This window comes from Eschscholzia californica, unplaced genomic scaffold, assembly GCF_041429995.1.
Source record: "Eschscholzia californica isolate CP2 unplaced genomic scaffold, dmEscCali1.0.p SCAF_4, whole genome shotgun sequence".
In the NCBI taxonomy this organism is placed as follows: Eukaryota; Viridiplantae; Streptophyta; class Magnoliopsida; order Ranunculales; family Papaveraceae; genus Eschscholzia; species Eschscholzia californica.
This window is the reverse complement of record NW_028238461.1, coordinates 25,579,572-25,598,053: the sequence shown is the minus strand read 5'-3', so window position 1 is coordinate 25,598,053 and position 18,482 is coordinate 25,579,572.

Genomic DNA, 18,482 nt, shown 5'->3' with positions numbered 1-18,482 from the left:
ACTAGAATGATTACACTAACAGTTCGATCAAAGCAATTAGGCACACGAATTCACACAAATACCCACTGACAGGAGATTCGTGGGTGTTCAAGAAATTTACCTCCCGTTCAAGACGGACGATGACCTTTGTAGATGACCCGCGAGTGTTCCAACCCGAGGCTTCGTTTTGGTTTTCGGTTACAATTTAATTAAGCCCTCCAATTTAGGGTCAAAACTTTAAAACAAAAATAAAAATAGAAAGTCTAAAAGTCTTTCTCTCACCAAAAATAAAAATAAAATCTAAAATAAAAAAATCTTTGTCTTCTTGATTTCCTCCTCCTTGTTTGCTCCTTTTCTTTAGCTTCTTTTGTGAACTACACACCAAAAACAAGAAAAGCAAGTTAAAGTGATCTAAAAAAGACAAAAACAAAATAAAAATAAGAAAATAAATTTGAAACCCTAAAACTAACTAATCCAAGATCAAAACAAATTTCCTAACTTATCCCCGGCAGCAGCGCCAAAAACTTGATACGTATTTAAACTAACCTAAATAATAGGCTAAAATAAATCCGTATTTTATAATAAAATCCGCAAGTGCACGGGTCTATGTAGTGTAGACCTAGCAAGTACGGGTCGATCCCACGAAGACAAGTTGAAACTATTTTTAATCCTAAACCAGTGAATAAGTAACTTTGAGATTCAGTTTTGATGGTAAAATTAAATAACAAAGCGAAAATAATAAATGATTGAAAGAAAATCAATACGGAAAAAAAAACTAGAGATTTTGAATCCACTCACGAAATACTTAGAAAGAACATCTAACAAATTAATCGAACACTTTTTTTTATCACTCAGACTTTAGGATATGAAATATCTAAAGTCCGGAAAATGTTTTCTTTAAAACAGTCTTAGCTTTTTATATCCACTATCGTTTTAACATTTAAAATAGTTTAACTATTACTCATCAAACAAATAAGAATAGACCATCAAAGACTTAATCTAAGCATGATATATCAAATCTAAAAGCATGAGTAATGAAAAATTAATTTAAATAATAAATACCAAGTGGGAATCAATACATGAAGAACAATAGAGTATCGGATTAATTTTATTACTGTATCTCTAAAAGCAATCTCATGGGTTTCATCATCCTCTCTAGATGGAGGATTAAAAACCCATGTTTACAATGATCATCATGAGGAAGTTAAATACAATAAAAGAAATAAAAGAAGGGATTAAGAGAGAAATCACCCAAGAGATTTGCACTTCTTATCTTCTCATCAAATCTTATCGTACCTAAATGCCTTCTTTTCTTCTCTGCCTCCTAGTTCTCTTCAATATTAATTGCTCTCTCAAAACTTCCTAAAAAATTCTCCCACTTCTTCTCTGTTTACTGCCCAAAATTTCCTCCCCTTTTGACCATAAATCGATTGGTATTAATACCCACATAGCTCCCTTCAAACCGGTAAAATCTTTCCCTCTATCTCAACCGTAGTCTCTGTAAACCTCAAAAGCCCCCTGTTGACTACTTTGAATTGCATTACCGGGTGGATTTGAGTTTATCAACTCTAAAGTGATAAGTATACAAAGCCCTTGTGGGACCCATTCTTAAAACAACCAAACCCACATTGAAATTCACCTTTTTGATTTGGTTAAAAGGACGGGTCCCACACATCATTTCCTAACCTTATAATAAAGTGGCCATCACGTGTGCAGTGCCCAACTTGAATTGCCAAATTAATAGTACAACATCAATATGTGGAATGGTGGATACTTCTCCATTAAGTCCATGCAAAATGATCACTCCTGCGTAACACCCCCCATCAAATGTCTTTGTTGCACAACAACCTCAAAACTAACTTTAGTTGCACGGAATGAACTATTTTTGGTACCAAAGTATACATCAACTTCCCATTTCTATTGGCTTCTTGACATTTTTGTGTTATTCCTGAAAAACTAATTAAATTGATTAGTTTCATCAAAATTAAAGACTAACGAATGTACATTGATGATAAATAAATGAGTTCTAGCAAACTCATCAGATTACATGATGGAAAGACTTAGACGTCACCTCATGTACTACTCATAACATTCACTACTCGACTATATTATGGTTCATTTGGAAAGCGTGATGTGATTGCTGCTTTCAATATATAATAACATTGCCCTACCAGGTTGCTAAGAAAATTCTGGCTTTTCTCAATATAGGAGTTAATTCCCTTCCTACAACGCCTAAGAACAAAATGGAAAAATGGTCTCATCCAGTTAACCTTTACGTCAAAATCAATGCGGCCCTTCCTACAACGCCTAAGAACAAAATGGAAAAATGGTCTCATCTAGTTAACCCTTACGTCAAAATCAATGCGGCCGTGTCGTTCATTAACTTTAATGAATTTATTAATGAATGTATTTGTAATAGTTTATTTTTCATGATGACCAGGTTATTGTAGTCAAGACAACGCAACTCAGAGCTAGAACCAATGAAGAGAGCGAAGCAAAAGCTATCCTACTGGGAGTTCGTTAGGTAGCATAACACAATTATAAATTCATGAACATTGAGAGTGATAACCAGAGTCGTATACAACATCTAGGTGACACTCAGGAAGGAATACAGTGACAAGCTGCCATTCATATGCAACAGTAAAAAAATTAATACCGTAATTCAACGACATCGAATTCTCTTGCATCAACAGATCATGCAATAGTCTTGCAGACAAACTAGCCAAATGGACAAGGACACATCAGGGCAATAGACTTCGGCATCATGTTTCTCATATGCTTTATCATATGTACTATAACCATAAACTTCGTTGTTAATAATATTCGCCTTTCAACTAAAAAATTTCATACTTTCATCAATTATTTTATGATAATACAACGATTTGAAATAAGCAATTACACATTATTTCATTAATACAGGGGACCATGGGTTGGAAGTGCAAAAGTTAGGAAAAATTTGGTCCAAAATCCACCCATAAAGATCTATAGGTTTTTAGTCCTTTGTCTGTAATGCCAAAAATACTTTCAGTTAACAGGTTTTGATACATTTGGTAGTTTGTACAATGCATCTGGTAGTTTGTATATTGCATCTGGCAGTTTGTACAATATATTTTTAAATGTGTTATCCATTTTAGTCTATTGAGTAATAAATTGTATTATCATTCTTTAGACATTCTGAAAAATGTACATATTGTAATTCATTAGACAATTAGAAATACATTCTAAAAAATGTACAACTATCTGAATAATATACCATTAATTCTGAAAAATGTATGCAGAATTATTATCATTCCTTATACATTCTGAAAAATGTACATATTGTAATTCAGTAGACAATTTGAAAATACATTTTAAAAAATGTACAACTATCTGAATAATGTAACATAAATCTGAAAAATATATGCAGAGTTATATATATAGAAGGGGAAAGTTAAAAAAGGCAAAATTTTATTTTCTTAGAGATGAGATTTAGTACATTGAGATCCGATTTTGGACTAGATGTGGATTTATAATTTGTTTTTGAGCTTTTTCTGATTTTTGGGAGATGGGTGGACTATTGGTCCTATTTGGACCTAATTTTTGGACCTATGGCCCATTTTTTCTGCATTAAGTGGATTATATTTGAAGTGATTGGATCTAGCCCCTTCAAAAGTAATACTCAAACGGTGATTGCTATTTTTCTTTTTATTGCCAAAATTAAAGCAGGGGCAATAGTCATCTCAACTTCTACTGTACCAAGTTAATTAATTACTGGGACATAATAAAAAATAGTATTCAAATTATAAAATAATTAAAATAAGCTCCAGATTTCCATCTCAAAACAGTTAGTTTGCTTAAAAAATTTATGTAGACTACAAAGATACACACGAGAGATAGGGGAAATGATAGAGTGCCCAACTAGAATGCCTATTAAAATGTCTAAATTTTCTCATTTAGAAATAAAAGCGGTCCCCACCGTAGTCAAATTTTAAAAAAGCCTTGCCTTTTAGTGAATTCATGTCAGCTGAACATTTTAGTAGGCACCGAGCTGAGCACTCTAGCTTCTCCCGATAGACAGAGGGATATAATTTTAGACTTGCATGCGGACTGAAATTCATTAATGGTGTAATCTCACTGGATAAATAAATGTCTAGACGATAAACCCAAAAAATGTTCGTAGCTAAGGCAGACGTTAGCTAAATTAGAACCCACTTATCTGCTCTTCTTTTTGTTTTGTCTTTTTCCAGCAATTTCTTTTTTCTATTGAAAACAAGTATATCTGACCATTCTTTATTGTTGCAATATTTTAACATTGTCCCACCACCTTTTGTTGGTGTGGTCGGACACCCCTTGATCAAGAAGCTCCAAGTCACATGTTGGACTTTTAGTGTAAGTAGAAATCAACATTGTTGAACTTTAAGTTATTAAAGATATAATTCCAGTATATTTTGAAATAAATAGGATTTAAGGTCTTTTTATAGCCTCTAGGATCCAAATAGGGTACTCTTATCATTATGTATCTAAATATTATACATTCCTGCTGTATCTGTATATTACGTATGTATGTCATAACTCTTTGAAGCCCATTAAAAAAAATTATATAATTTCACATTAGTTGCAAAAGAGATAATTATTAAAGGTCGATGTTTTGGAGAAAACAGAAGAATTCTTCGAGGTACAGGATGGAAACAAATGAATTTTGTAAATTCGGTTACCTCCGAGCACCTCCCACCCTTAATATTTTTTTTTTTAGTTTCTTCTTTTTCTTCTTCCGCCTTTTCTCATTTCCTACCACCAATTCAGACACAACCAGTTTCGACCACAACTTCCTCTCTCTCTAATCACTTTCTCTCTCTAACCCGAAATCTTAAAGAAGAAAGGTCTTACCACTAACAAGATTCTAGTCTCTCTAAACCCTGATGAAAAATGGATGAAGTTGGTTTGATCTTCTTAGCATCCTGATAAGCCGTCCTAGCTTCTTCCTTCATCTCCTTGTGCTCATAACACTGCCCTAAAAGTAAAAAAACTTTCAAATTATCCTGACTCAATTTCACAGAGTCAAGCAAATCAGCAATATGAGAGTCAATTCTAAAGGCGACGATTCAAAGCAATCCGTAACTCAGCTCGCTTGTATTAAGCATCACCTTGTTCATGATTATATAATGATTTCATAGCTAGTTGAGAAAGAGCCGAATCGAGTGATTCGGGAACAGAGGATTTGTGACCTTGTAAATCTAGGGCTCGGGCTTTGAGAATCGGTTTCGTCGTTAGCATCTTTTGATAGGTTAGAGGCAGTGGTTCAGTTAGGAGCAGATCTCGGAATTGAGCACCAAACCGCCAAGAACAAAATAGTGTTTTACTTGAACACTGTCTCTTTGTCAACAAAAGGACAACATAGCATTTGGCAAATCAAAGAGAAAGATTTGAAGAAGGGAAGAGAAATCCGAGAGAGAGAGAAAGAAAGAGGAGAGGGACAGTAGAGAGAAAAAGAGATGAAGGGAGTGTTTGGAAAGACTTTTTAATTTTTTCACCTTATCAAATTTTATTCTCCGGAAGCTTTTCTTATTTCCCCAAAAAAATCGACATTGTTATATTATAGTAAAATAAGTCACACAGCTCGAGTGATAATGATTGTTGTTGTATTTCTACTTTAAAGAGTATAGTATATCTTTATCTCCATCTAAGATCATCATACACTTCAGTGGAAGCTACAAAAAGCCTTTATCTAATGTTGTAAGTTGAAAATGATCGAGGGGTTGTTATGGAAAGAGTGTCATATGATTAGTTTATAAGTGTAAAACAAAACCTTATCTCTTAGACTTTTTTTTTGAAGAGTTATTTTCTTTTTGACCCCCTGCTTTGTGACCAGCCTCTTTCTTGGCCCCCTATTTTTCATAAATTCAAAGTTGCCCCCTATTTTTAAGTAAATGGCATCACTACCCTTCCTAATTTCTAAATAAAAATATTAAAAAAGAAATATTTCCACCTCACCTCTCTCTCACTCCACATCACCTCTCTCTTCTCCAACGAAGGTCGCCGACCGGAAAATTTTCCAGCCGGCGATCTTCAAACATTAAAAAAAAAAAAATCTCTCCTCCCTCTCTCTCTAAATACTCCGGCGAAGGGGTTTCCCTTCGCCGGAGGTTTGTGCCAAACAAACCTTCAGATCCATAACATCAGCAAATTAATGCTAGCAGGAGGGCTGACTCCAGCAAAATCACCACCGTTCGGTAACCCGAGTATCAACTCGATTCTTAGAAGAACCATATCCTACTTTACTTTGAAAAGTCATAATGTCTTCAAAATAAGATTTAACTAATGAGGTAGAACGCCTCAGAGTGGAAGAAATAGTTTTTGAGGTTGAATGCCTCAAAGCTAAAAAGCTACGGGATATGAAAAACTTACAGGCAAGCCTCTAGAGAGCTCGAGAAGAGACATCGTTCGTGAAGAAATCAAAAGAGGGCGAAAAACAGAAGGAAAATGTAAAGACCCTATCACAAAATCTTTTTTTGAATCCCATTTATTGCTTTCATGTCACGTAGCTCAGAAGCTATGGAGTTACTACGTTACCCATACTCTGAAATTATTCGCATAGCCTTGAAAAAGGGTTTGCGGTAGGACAACATAATCTGGGATATAGCTAAAGACGAACCTCTTAGTCTAAAGGGATTTATTGAGACTGTCCATTTTGTAGTAAAAAATGGAAAAAATATATAAAAAGATGAAAGAGATCAATAAACTCCCAGCGGAGAAGGAGCTCCCAAGGAAGAGAAATAAGAAGAGAAGATCGGCGTGCCCACGAGCAGAACTAGTACAAAAGGATCAGACAATACTACGAGTTCTACACCCCTGTCACCTAAGAGAGAGGGGAGATCTTGGAGATCCTGGTGAAGAACAATAAAGTTCAGTTTCCAAAGTCGAACCCCGAGAAGAGGGATTTAAGATCGGGGAATATGAACACATAGTGCACTTTTCTTAAAGTATACGAGCACAAAACTGAGGAATGCATAGACCTCAGAAATCTCATTGAGAAATGTGGTAAGAAAAAAAGAGCTAGACAAATATGTCTGGCAAGAGGATATGGCTCAAACGTCTGAACATAAAGTAAAGAAGTCTTATGGAAAAGAAGGAGTGGGGACAGGGCGGGAGACAACAACCCACTTTATTTCTTCAAAATTAATTCGGGAAATGAGAAGCAACCTGAGAAAGACTCCGAGCCCAAGACAGTAGGAACTATCAACACCATTGTTAGGGCCTGGTGTCGGGAGGAAACACGAAAAATGTTTGGCGTTGATATGCGAACAAGACCAGGGGACCACCTCCATGTGTAGAAAACCTGAAGTCGTAACTCCTGCAATTATCTTCATAGACGACGACTTGCTCGTAATAATTACCTCGCACCACGATCCTCTAATGATCACTGCAAACTCGTTTTTATCTCGTTTCAGGTTCTCTCTAAAAGGAATTGATTTTTTTAGTTTTACTTAGTTCTTTAGAATTTTAAAGGATTCTGCATAGACTTTTTCTTAAGATTTAAGTCAAGATATTGATACTATGAATAATATAATAATGAACAATAGTAAATTGGAGTGTAAGTCAAATTATGATAGTCGAGCGACTCACTGCCTACATTGTAATCATAGGAGATGTTTTATTCTAGATTCTAGAGCCATCGTCTCCATCTCGCACTTAATGATGAAGTTCTTGATCCTAAGAACAACCCTGATAGAAATCGTCAAGGGAAATCAAATTGTAGCACGAGATTGCTATCGGATCTCGACTCATAATTGCAAGAAGGCAGAGAAAAATCCTGAAGCGGCAGACATATCTAAAATACAAGAACAAATCCCGGCAAAATCGGAAAGCACGGAGAACAAATGAAGCAGAGTAGAACCGCAAGGTAAAAACACTTGTAAAGTTTAGTTTAAATTTCTTTTGAAAAAAAGAAAGGGGTGTAATATAATATACCTATATCCAACAAGCCTTAGGGATTAAGTTTTTTAATTCTCTTTTTTTAAGTTCTTAAGTACTTAATTCTTTACTTCTTTCTAAGTTATTAGGGAATTTATTTTCCTCCAAAAAGATATAAAAGTATTTAAAAATAAGTCGGCACTTTGGGGAAATAAGAACATTTTCCGGGGTAGAAAATTTTAAAGGGAAATGTTAGTGTTGACCAATTTTCTGGGGTGAATTTTTTTAAAGGGAAACAAAACACCTCTTTTTGTGCCTCATCTCCCATCACCACCACCACAAAATCCGACCACCTCCACCCATACTATTTTTCTTTGCTTTTTTCCTCTCTGTCCACCACCACCTCCATGTATCCTTGTCTCCATATTCTTCATTCCCTTATTCTCTCTCTCTTCAGTTTTCTCTCTTTCTTTACGATCATTTCGCTCTCTACAGATCGTCTTCTTGGTTGGTAAATCCCCAAACCAAATCGGCTTCTTGGTAAGGAAATTCCCAAACTAGTACGCCGATTGGGGCTTCTCCCAACTAGTCCATGTTGGTTTGGAGGGATTTCCAAACCAGTCTAGTTTTGGGGATACCTCCAAAACCAGGCTGGTTTGGGATCCCCCAAAACTAGTAGAACTGGTTGGGGGAATTGAAGGAGATCTCCTTCGAACAAATGCGAACAATTTGTCGGATAAGACAAATGGTGTAGGAGATCATCACGTCTGGATGATTTAGGGGTTGTAGTGTTTAGCTAGAAACCAACTACAACTGTCGAATGAATCGGATGATTCGCGACTAAACTTAATCAGATCCTACATCAGGTAGTACACCAAAGAGTGTCGGTTTGATCACAAGATACGACTTGAGGGATAAGACATAAGGGTATGGAGTAGGTCCATAAATGGGTCCAAAAAGGCTAGACAAAAGTTAGGGCAAAGATAACACAAGCCTAGGCAAAAAGGATTTGGGACGGGGAAGTAAAAGGGCCATAAGTGGGCCATGACCGACCATGTTAATGAGGTTTTCCAGGCCAACCCTATTAGGGCAAGGGTGACCAGCCATACATGAGAGAGTCCCTGATGGGCCAGACATCCCATTTGGGAATCCCAATTAGAGTAAGACTCTGAATCTATTTTTGTGGTCAATATGGAATCCTAATCCGAATGAGATTCTGACTTGAAGAATTCTATGTAAATGCCTAATTAGAGCAGAAATAGGTGTGAAACTTTCTTAAGGAAATCTCGATCTCTGCAAACATCAAGTAGAGTGATAAAAAAGTTTCCTATTATATGTCTAGTCAAAAGAAAAAGGTGTTCTTCTAACTACCAAAGATTGTTTTAGCTAACTGGAAGGCGAGAAGCTCAAGTCAATTGCTCGGGTCGCTCAAGTAAATGAGCTACTATTGGAGCTCTCAGTCATCGCAAAAAGCAATCAGTTTAATTCATACGAATAGAGATTCAAGTATAATCTCTGACTCTGAGTTCATCTTTATGTTTACATATGAGATCTTGGGATTATAGTGTTAGACGTTTTAGACGTCTGAGATTCCGCTTAGAACAGTGAGAGACACCAGCCGAACATGAAACCCCAACTAGACTAATGGCTTGGGTTCTTCCAAACCAGTGAATGGTTTGGAGATCCCCAATCTAGTGTTACTTTCCATCGATATTTTCTTCGCTGGAAAAAGCTAGAGAGAAGAATTAGGAAAAAAGAGAGGGAGGAAAAGAGAGAGAAAGTGAAAAGAAGAGAGATAAAGGGAATAAAAGATAGAGAGAGACTGGAGTAGAAGAGAGAAAGGGAAAGGAAGGAAGAGAAAAAGACAATGGTAGTGGTGAACATAGAAGAAGAAAGATTCTCAAAAAAATTGAAGGTGATTGGGAGTGGTCGTTTGAGAACGTCCATTACTATAGTTGATTAAAGATGTTAGTGGAGTTGTGGAAAACAAAAGGAAAAGAAAAATTATTTCACTCAAAATTGTTTTCCTTTAACAATTAGAAAATAATCAGTCAACTAAATCTGACCAAGTTTTGACAAAGTCTTTGCACTCCGGAACACTTTCATATTTTCCTAAAGTGCGCGACCTTTGAAATATGAACAAAGGCTAGTTATTTATGAAAAAATATTTTAGCAATGACAATTGTGAAATCGTCTCAAGGCATTGAAACAGTATAGTATAGTTAACCCTGTTAACCAAACACAATATTCAAAACAAGGCCTGGTAACCCACGCTACGACAAGACATTAATTAAATTCAACGACGTAAGCCTTGATAAACAAGCAGCGTATTAAGCCCTGCAAAGAAAAATAGAAATTAATATGGTAGTTTAGCACGAAAGTGTTCACAATGATTCAGACAATTAAAGGACATAACCCCGGATAACCCAAGCAATAACCTGATAATCCCAAAAGTCGTAAGCGTAGATAGCCCAAACAATAACCTGGTAGACCTAAGAATGTAAACCCGGATACCCCAAGCGATAACATGACAACCCAAAAAATTGTAAGCCAGATAGCGATACGATAATCTAGCAAACCGGAAAATGAAAGCCCGGATAGCCCAAGCGATAATCTGACAATCCCTAAAATCTTACGCCCAGATAGCCTAAGCAATAACCTAACATACCTACAAAAGTAAGTCCGGATAGCCCATGCAATAACCTGTCAGTCCTAAATATCGTAAGCCCAGATAGCCTAAGGGATTACCCGACTACTCCAAAAATCTCAAGCCCAGATAACCCAAGCAATAACCGGACAGAACTAAAAAACGTAAGCCCGGATAGCCTAAGTGATAACCAGACAGTCTCAAAAATCGTAAGCCCGGATAGCCCAATCAATAACACGGCAACCCCAAAAGTCAGAAGCCCAATTAGCCTAAGCGATAACCTGGAAGACCTAAAAACCATAAGCCTTGATAGCCCAACCGATAACCCGGCAGTCTCGAAGAAAATAAGCTCTGTTTATATGGCTCCATCAAGACTAGGTAACCCAAGCTACGACCAGGCGCAAGGAAAAATCCTATTCGAAACGTAACAAGGATAAAATCGTATTGGAAACTTAACAAGGAGAAGTCCTATTCGAAACTTAACAAATCCTGCTTGAATAAACATCAGCAAATATCTAACGTAGTAATCCCTAAAAACAGGCAGTGTCTTAAACCCTTCTCGTCAGACACCGTGGAAAAAAAGTACATAAGGCAAAAAACCACCCAAAGACAAAATCCTCGGTGGCTGAGTACTAACAAAGACCTGTTAAGCAGGCCCCAAAATAAACAATCGGAAAATCCTGGTAGCCCAACCTATGACCAGGATATGCGAATAAAGAACAAGCCCTGCCTTGAAGTACACTCAACATAGGAATATCCAGGTTGGCTAAGGTGACGACCAAAGCGAATTAAAAATAATAACAAAGAAAAAAAGACATGAATGAGAAATGCAATAAAATAGCCTGAACTATAAAGATCACAAAGTTCAGTCTCTTTAGGGATTGTAGTGTTTAGCTAAAAACCAACTATGATAATTGAGGAAATTTATCTGACTCGCGGCTAAGAGTTTCAATCACGATCAAGTCTCAACTGGATGGACAAATAAAAGGGAAAAGGATAAGAAAGACACAAAGTCCACGGGTCAGGTTGGACTCAACCCCGTGGGCTAGCCTTTGGTTAGATCAAATAAGAATCAAATGTAAGGGCATGGCCTAACCTTTGGCTAGCCAAGGCTAGCCCAAGGCACCCGACCCGTGACGCGGGGCCACTAGCCCATCCGACCTAGAGAACTCGGTTGAGCCAAACCCAACTGACTTAAGAAAGTCAGCTGGCTGACTCTTTATGGAAGTTGTCCAAGTCGACTTTCTAAGGAGAGCGTGTGTTCCTCTTTATAGGAGTATCAGGGCCACTTCGTTAGACACACCTAACTCTTTCTCTTCCATCTCTTTTCTCTAGAGATTTATCTCTTCTCTCTAAGACATTTATTTCTTTCTTTTGAGCTTATCTAAGAGGATATCGACTCGCTTGAAGTTTTAGCCAACTAATTGGTGATGATCGTGGTTCGAGTTTGTGTGTCTCGAGTATAGGAGCTACAATTGGATCTCTGAAAATTCAAAGGAGCTTGAAATTCTTATTTCGAAGAGTATTTGGGTCATACTAAGGAAGCATTTAAGATATATGTTTGTACAACCTCTTAGTTAATTCATTCTCCTTCCGTCTCATTTTTTAGATCTTATTCCTTTTAAGGAACTCCCAAATTATTTGTCCACTTACTTTAAATAAGACTCTTTTATTACTAATTTTATTAACATTTCTCAATTTACCCTTACTTTTAATAATAATAAAGAGTTTCAATTAGTTCTACACTACTTCCAATATTGTATTTATTTTAATACTCTAAAGTAACTATGGGTAATTTAAGCAAATACATTTGGTTAGCTAGCAATAAATGAAAATTCTTAATTAGTTGGATATCCTAAAAGGTCAAACAAATTGGGACAGAGGGAGTATCAGATTGATGCATGTCATCCTAAGTAGTTAATGTTAGATGTTAGAAATCTGAAATTCCGCTAATAGTATAAGACTACCCTAAATCCCAACAAGAGATTGTTGAGAGATCGGTACAAGTTTCCTAGGCACCTTGAACTCTGCACCAACCTAAAGGCAAACAAAGTTATGAACCTGAGTTAGCTCTGCCCCTGAGACTTGTTTTGACTAAGTGGCCGATATGGAGATGTGTGGAAACAATCTCGATAACTTAAACTTTGCTCTACCTCAGGGCAGTTAGAGAGGTTGATCCAAAGTAGTCTCGTGGATTGCTTTGTGTTCGAATTTGGTCAACTACTTCGACTAAACTTTGCCCTAGGCTATTTTTCTGATCCGACTCCGATTCGACTCCTGTTTCTGGTATTGGGTTTGTCTTGGACTCTGCTTTTCATCAGACCATGAACATTGACCAAAAGTACCAGACTACCCTCATCACCAAATGACCTTAGTATGTCTTTCTCCCGATTTTATTCGTTTTTTCACGCTCAACTCCTTAGAACACACCTGAGTAAAAGAAACAAACAATTCATCAGAGTAACTGTTGGAAATGGACTAAGTAGCTAAGCTTAAGAGATTCAGATGGGACATTTTCATGTCTCACCATGTTACCCTTGAGCCCTCCTCTAACAAAAAAAGCAAAGTGGTGAGGTATGCAAAAGCCAAATCAACATCAAGAACTCTGCCCGAGAAAAAGACATTTGTAAGGAAGGCCAGATAGTGCGAAAGATCTGTTTTGCATACACGAATATATTTATTGTTAGAACATCTAATCATGTCTGAAGATATGCACGTGGTCAATTGTTATTCTTCGAACGACCATGCTACATGGGGTTATGATCATCTCGATGTCTCACCACTGCGTCATCTCAACCAGTGTTTCACCACCGCTAACTGAACCTATGTAAGCATATTAGGTTTTCATTTCAAGGAAAACGACTATTTTCTCTTACTAAATTACTTTCCTAACCCCGCACAACTAAGTCTAAGTGTGTTTACAAGTAGCCCCCCCCCGAGGTAGGACATTCAGTGAAAAGTTACAAGTTCAATTTTCAATAGATGGTCGGAAAACCATTTTTTTTTTACATCATGAGGATCGTAAGGTTTTATTTCATCCCATTTGTCTTTAAACTATTTAGTGGTGATGTCTAAAAATGATTATAGGTTATCATTCAGGATGTGAAGATCCAATGAACCGAACAATCAATTGCTCCTCTGGATACTGAGAAAGAATCTGCAAAAAACTCTAAAACCTCTTCAATGCTCAAGTCAGTAAGAAATTTTAGTTGTAGTGAGGGTAAGAAATCGCGGGTCAAGAAGTCAGCTAGATCGGGCCGTTGACCGGAAGTCGAACCTCCAACCATTAATATTTTTGCGGGCATCGACGACGTCTTTTGACTTAACCTATGACAAAAGAGACAAGAACACACGTGACCGTGAGATCTTAGAGGAGACCGGGATGGTGCCGGCCTAAGTGGGCTCCGACGGTAATGTCAGTAAACTTGGCAAATAATGCATAGGGATTATAAAGTAGAGTTTGATCTATGGAGTTAAATATGTTGCTTTAGCGAGTTGGTCGTTGGGAGAAAAGGTGATACAGCCAAGTATATACCTGCCTAGTTCTCTGGTCGTCGAGTGAAATAAAGCGCTTGCACCCCTTAGTCGTGGGGAGAGAGAAATGGTCAGTCGCCTTCCTTGAACAGGTGATGGTCAAGATAGAGAATGATCACCCGTCTTCCTTGAGCAGGTGGTCGTTAGGAGAGAGAATGATAACCCGCCTTCCTTGAGCAGGTGGTCGTTAAGAGAGAGAAGGGTCCCCCGTTTTCCTTGAGCAGGTGTTAGTTGACTGGCAGTGGTTTGGATGATTGATGTGATGTTAGAGAGAAAATAGGTGATTAGATGATCGCAAGTGAATTGGATGTCGAGTGTTGTTATCCGTGGTTCGATTCTTTAGTCGATTATCAGCTGATTCTTATATAGAGTTTTGTGGTCAACTGTCTGTTTTGGTCAACCGTCGCCTGGTGGTGAGTTGTTGCCTTGAATGTGGTAACGCATGAAGCTATTACCATGAATGGGGATATCAAGACTCCCATCCAACGGATATATATTAGGGATATTGTCATCTTGAATGAAGGTAACGCCTCCCCAACGGATATACGAAGGGAGGTCAGCTGAGGAGGAGAGGACTAACCCCTTCTATCCAGAGTTGGATGTACTTCCGTATTTTGGTCTGCTAAGGGAGTGAGGACGGACCTCTTTATATAGAGATGGATGTACCTCCGTACTTTAACGTTGCTTCAGGGTTCCTGAAGATAAATGGGTAGGGCTCATTGAACATTTATTCATGGGCTTGGTCACAGTGTAAGCCCATGAATCGTGGATTTTTTGGGGCGCTTCTGGTGACGTATTTTGGCTCATACAATTTGTCTCCCACTCTCTAAGTTGGCGGTGTGCGGAGACTTGGAGAGTAGTTTGAAGTTGTAGAGGCTGATTCGCAGTTTGATTTCGTTGTTTTTGTAGCTTGGTACGTGTCCCGTGGGGACGTGGTGGCGAGAAGTGTCGAACTTTGTGAGTCTAAGTTGTTTGAGACTGATGGACTATGTCAGAGTGATCTGACGCTTTTGTGGAAATTCTTGAATATTTTCGTGTCTACTAGCGTAAATCATAGAAGTGTAAGACGAATCACCATCATGAAGCTTCAGAAACAAAAAGTGTTAGGCTCGTGACAAAATAATGTGGCCAAAATGTTTTGTAGAAAATATTTGACCAGAATACAAAAAGTTAGCTGACCCAAGAAAGTCGGGATTGATGATTTGAGACGGGTCGCGGGGCACGGATCAACATAGGTTGGGAAAGGTAAGCGATGGAGCAAGGCAGCATAGACTGACCCCGGGTCAACTGTGCGGTCAGCACATGTTGACCCGGGGTCAGGCGCGTGACCCTGGTCAGCACGTGCTGACCTTGGGTCAACTACGCGGTCAGTGCGTGTTGACCTTGGGTCAATTGTGCGGTTAGCGCGCGTGACTCTGTTCAGCGACTGTTGACCCGCGCGCTGACCTCGGGTCAACCGCGCGGTCGGCGCTCGTTGACATGAGGTCAAGCGCGCTAAAGGGCCTGTTTTTTTTTTGGGTCCAACTTGCTCATAAAAATTGATGTGACCATTAGTTGGTCACTTGACTCTTCCGCATGCCTTTAAGTTGTCTAGTAGCTACTTGGTAAGTGAACTCCTTTATTACTTGGGTAGTTGGACGAACATTAATCTTGGGAAGGTCATCTTTTGTCTGGTCAATAGCCTTGGGTTGTAAGAAACCACTAGTCTTGGGAAGGTTACCTCTTGTTTGGCCTATAACTTAGCCTGCACAAATAATAACTCAATTTATTTTACCTTGGGTAGTTTGATGTGATTGTCCAAATTTACTCTCTTCTTTTTCTATAAGAAGGAATGTCTTACATTCTTTCTTGCTCAAGTGCTTTTGGATGCAAAGGTGTTAGGTAGGAGATGAGGGGCAGGTGATAGCAATTTTATGGGATTTTCACAATCTTCTTCATTTTCTTGGATTTTCCAAGTGTGTTTTCTTCATCATCACCCGCTAGATTTTGACTGTTGTAACCATCCTCATAAGCTTTCTCTCAGCATATGATTTTCTCTTATTGTAGGTAGAAAAAACCATTGTCTTATCTTCTTTAAGTTAAGTTTATGCTTGATACTTTTCGGTATTAAATCAAAAGATGAATTCTCGTTCACTTGTAGCGGGATCTTCTAGTTGTAAGTCCAGGACGGGCTTAGGAGAGAATCCTCCTTCCAAGTTAAAGGAGGTTGACATGGTTACGATTTGATGTTTATACAACATCCATGACTTGGTAGAAATTCGGTTTCCCAATCCTGGCGAGCTTGTTACTTGTAATTCCTCCCCTTGGGTAGCTTTTTATGAACTCCCGTTTAATATTGGGTTTCGTTTTCCTATCCCGGATATTGTGCGTGGTTACTTATCTTATTACCGAATAGCTCTGGCTCAATTGATGCCAAATGTGTGGAGAACTTTTATGGTGTTAGAGGTCTTGTGTTGCCTTGAGAAAATTAATTTGACACTGCCAGACGTCGCCCAATATTACGTCTTAAAGGAGCACGACCACGAGGAGGGTCGGTACTGAGTTAGGACGAGCCGTAAGGAACAACCTCTGATTACCCGCCTTGCTTCTGCCGATCGTCAACGGAAACATAAATATTTATTTGCTAGGGGTGCCTCCGTGCTAGGTGGGTCCCCTGAAATTCACTTCGAGTGGAAGGGTGGATTTAAGTAGCTTGTCTATATTAGTGACATATATTGTCGACTACTTTTCCCTTGATAATCTTTATCTTGTTTTGGTAGTCATCGCTGGTCCATGCAACGAGCGACTACATTCCCAAGGATCGGTTGATGTTCTCAAGCGGATTCTTTCGCTTTCTGAAGATAAGAGAGACTAGAGATTCTTACTTAGTGAAGATACACTTGTTAAGGTGAACATCCGAAGGCCCACGAGAGTTATTTCGGATTCAGTTTCTCCAGACGTCGTTAGCGAGTCTTCTAATAATTCCTCCAGTTTGGAGGAGAAGTCCTCAAGTTTTAGGGGTATATTTAGCGCCATGAGGGGGATAGGTAAAGAAATAGGCAAGGGTCTAGGGTTTAGTCCCTTGAGTGCTGAGGAGGTCTCTTGACGACGCGAGAAAAGGAAGATGGGTCGACCATGTGATGAAGGGTGCGTGCCACCTCACCCCCCCATGGGAGTTCCGTATCGCAGCCAGTGGTTCCCGTTTCCCAAGAGACGAGATTTGCAGCACAGCCCCGCGTGTTATGGCAGGTTCGTCGTCCTGACGGGTCGGTTATGTGGGCACTACCTCAGTCGACCTCTGTCCTAGAAGATTTTGTTAATAATATTGGAGATTCGTTTATCTTTCCTAGTGATATGGAGAAGTTTCGTGACCTGGGGCCCAGTATGACCGCAGATATGAGTGGTCAACTGAATATGCAGGTACAATGTTTATTTTATTTGCACGAGTTTAAGATTCTATCTTATTTCGTTCTTTTTCTTATAGGCATTTGTGGCTTCTCTTAGCACGAGGAGGGAACTAGCGCTTAGCGAGGCTAGGGTAGCTCAGTTAACTCAGTCTCAAGTTGAATTACAAGCCTCTGAATAGGTTCGTGAGCGAGACATTTCCATTCGAGGGCGGGATGCCGCTCTTCATTAACGTGACGCCGCCAGACTTGAGTTAGGAGTGCAAACTCAAATAGTGGAGGAGCTACGGGAAGGAATGGCCCAAGTCTCCGCTGATTCCATTCTGGCTACTGAAGCCAAGATACAAGAATATGACGGTGGTCTGGCAGGCAATTGGGATGTAAGTCACGTCCGGATGTGGCAAAAACGAGATAAAGAGATCGTGGCGGAGCGCCAAAGGAACGCTTACTTCCATAGTGGTGGTCCGAGTCGGGGCGGTCATAGACCTTAGACACGTGCGACCCTTCTCCTTAACTGCTCGTACTTTGGACTTTGTACTTTTGAAACTTTTTGTGTAAGGAAGACGTGTGGAATCCTTGTTTCTTTTCAAGTACTGCCTTTTTTGAGCTTTTTGTGTAAGGAGGATGTGTGAGTCCTTGTTTGGTTCTTTTCAAGTGTTGTCTCTTTTTTTTCCTTCTCTTCTACCTTGTCAAGGGATGTTAACATGTCATGCGAGAGTTGGTGACGCGAACCCATGTATTTTTGGCGAAGGCTGTCATTCAAAAGTCAGACTAGTTTGCCTAGGGTTGCTTGATGCCTACCTTATAATTGAGGTGGGCTCGTGAAATAGGATTACCAATAGTTCGGGTGGTCCTGACGTAAATTTTCAATGAGGTGGTTCCAGAGTTCATGGCGAAGCGGATCAAGTGCTTTTGGCGAGGGACGTTGTGATGCAGGGCTGTCGGTCAAGGCAAGGCTTATACGCCGAGTACACTTGATGCAGACTTAATGAGATCTACTCAAATCGAGGCAGGATTGTAGAGTAGGGCTACTGACCAAGGCAAGGCTT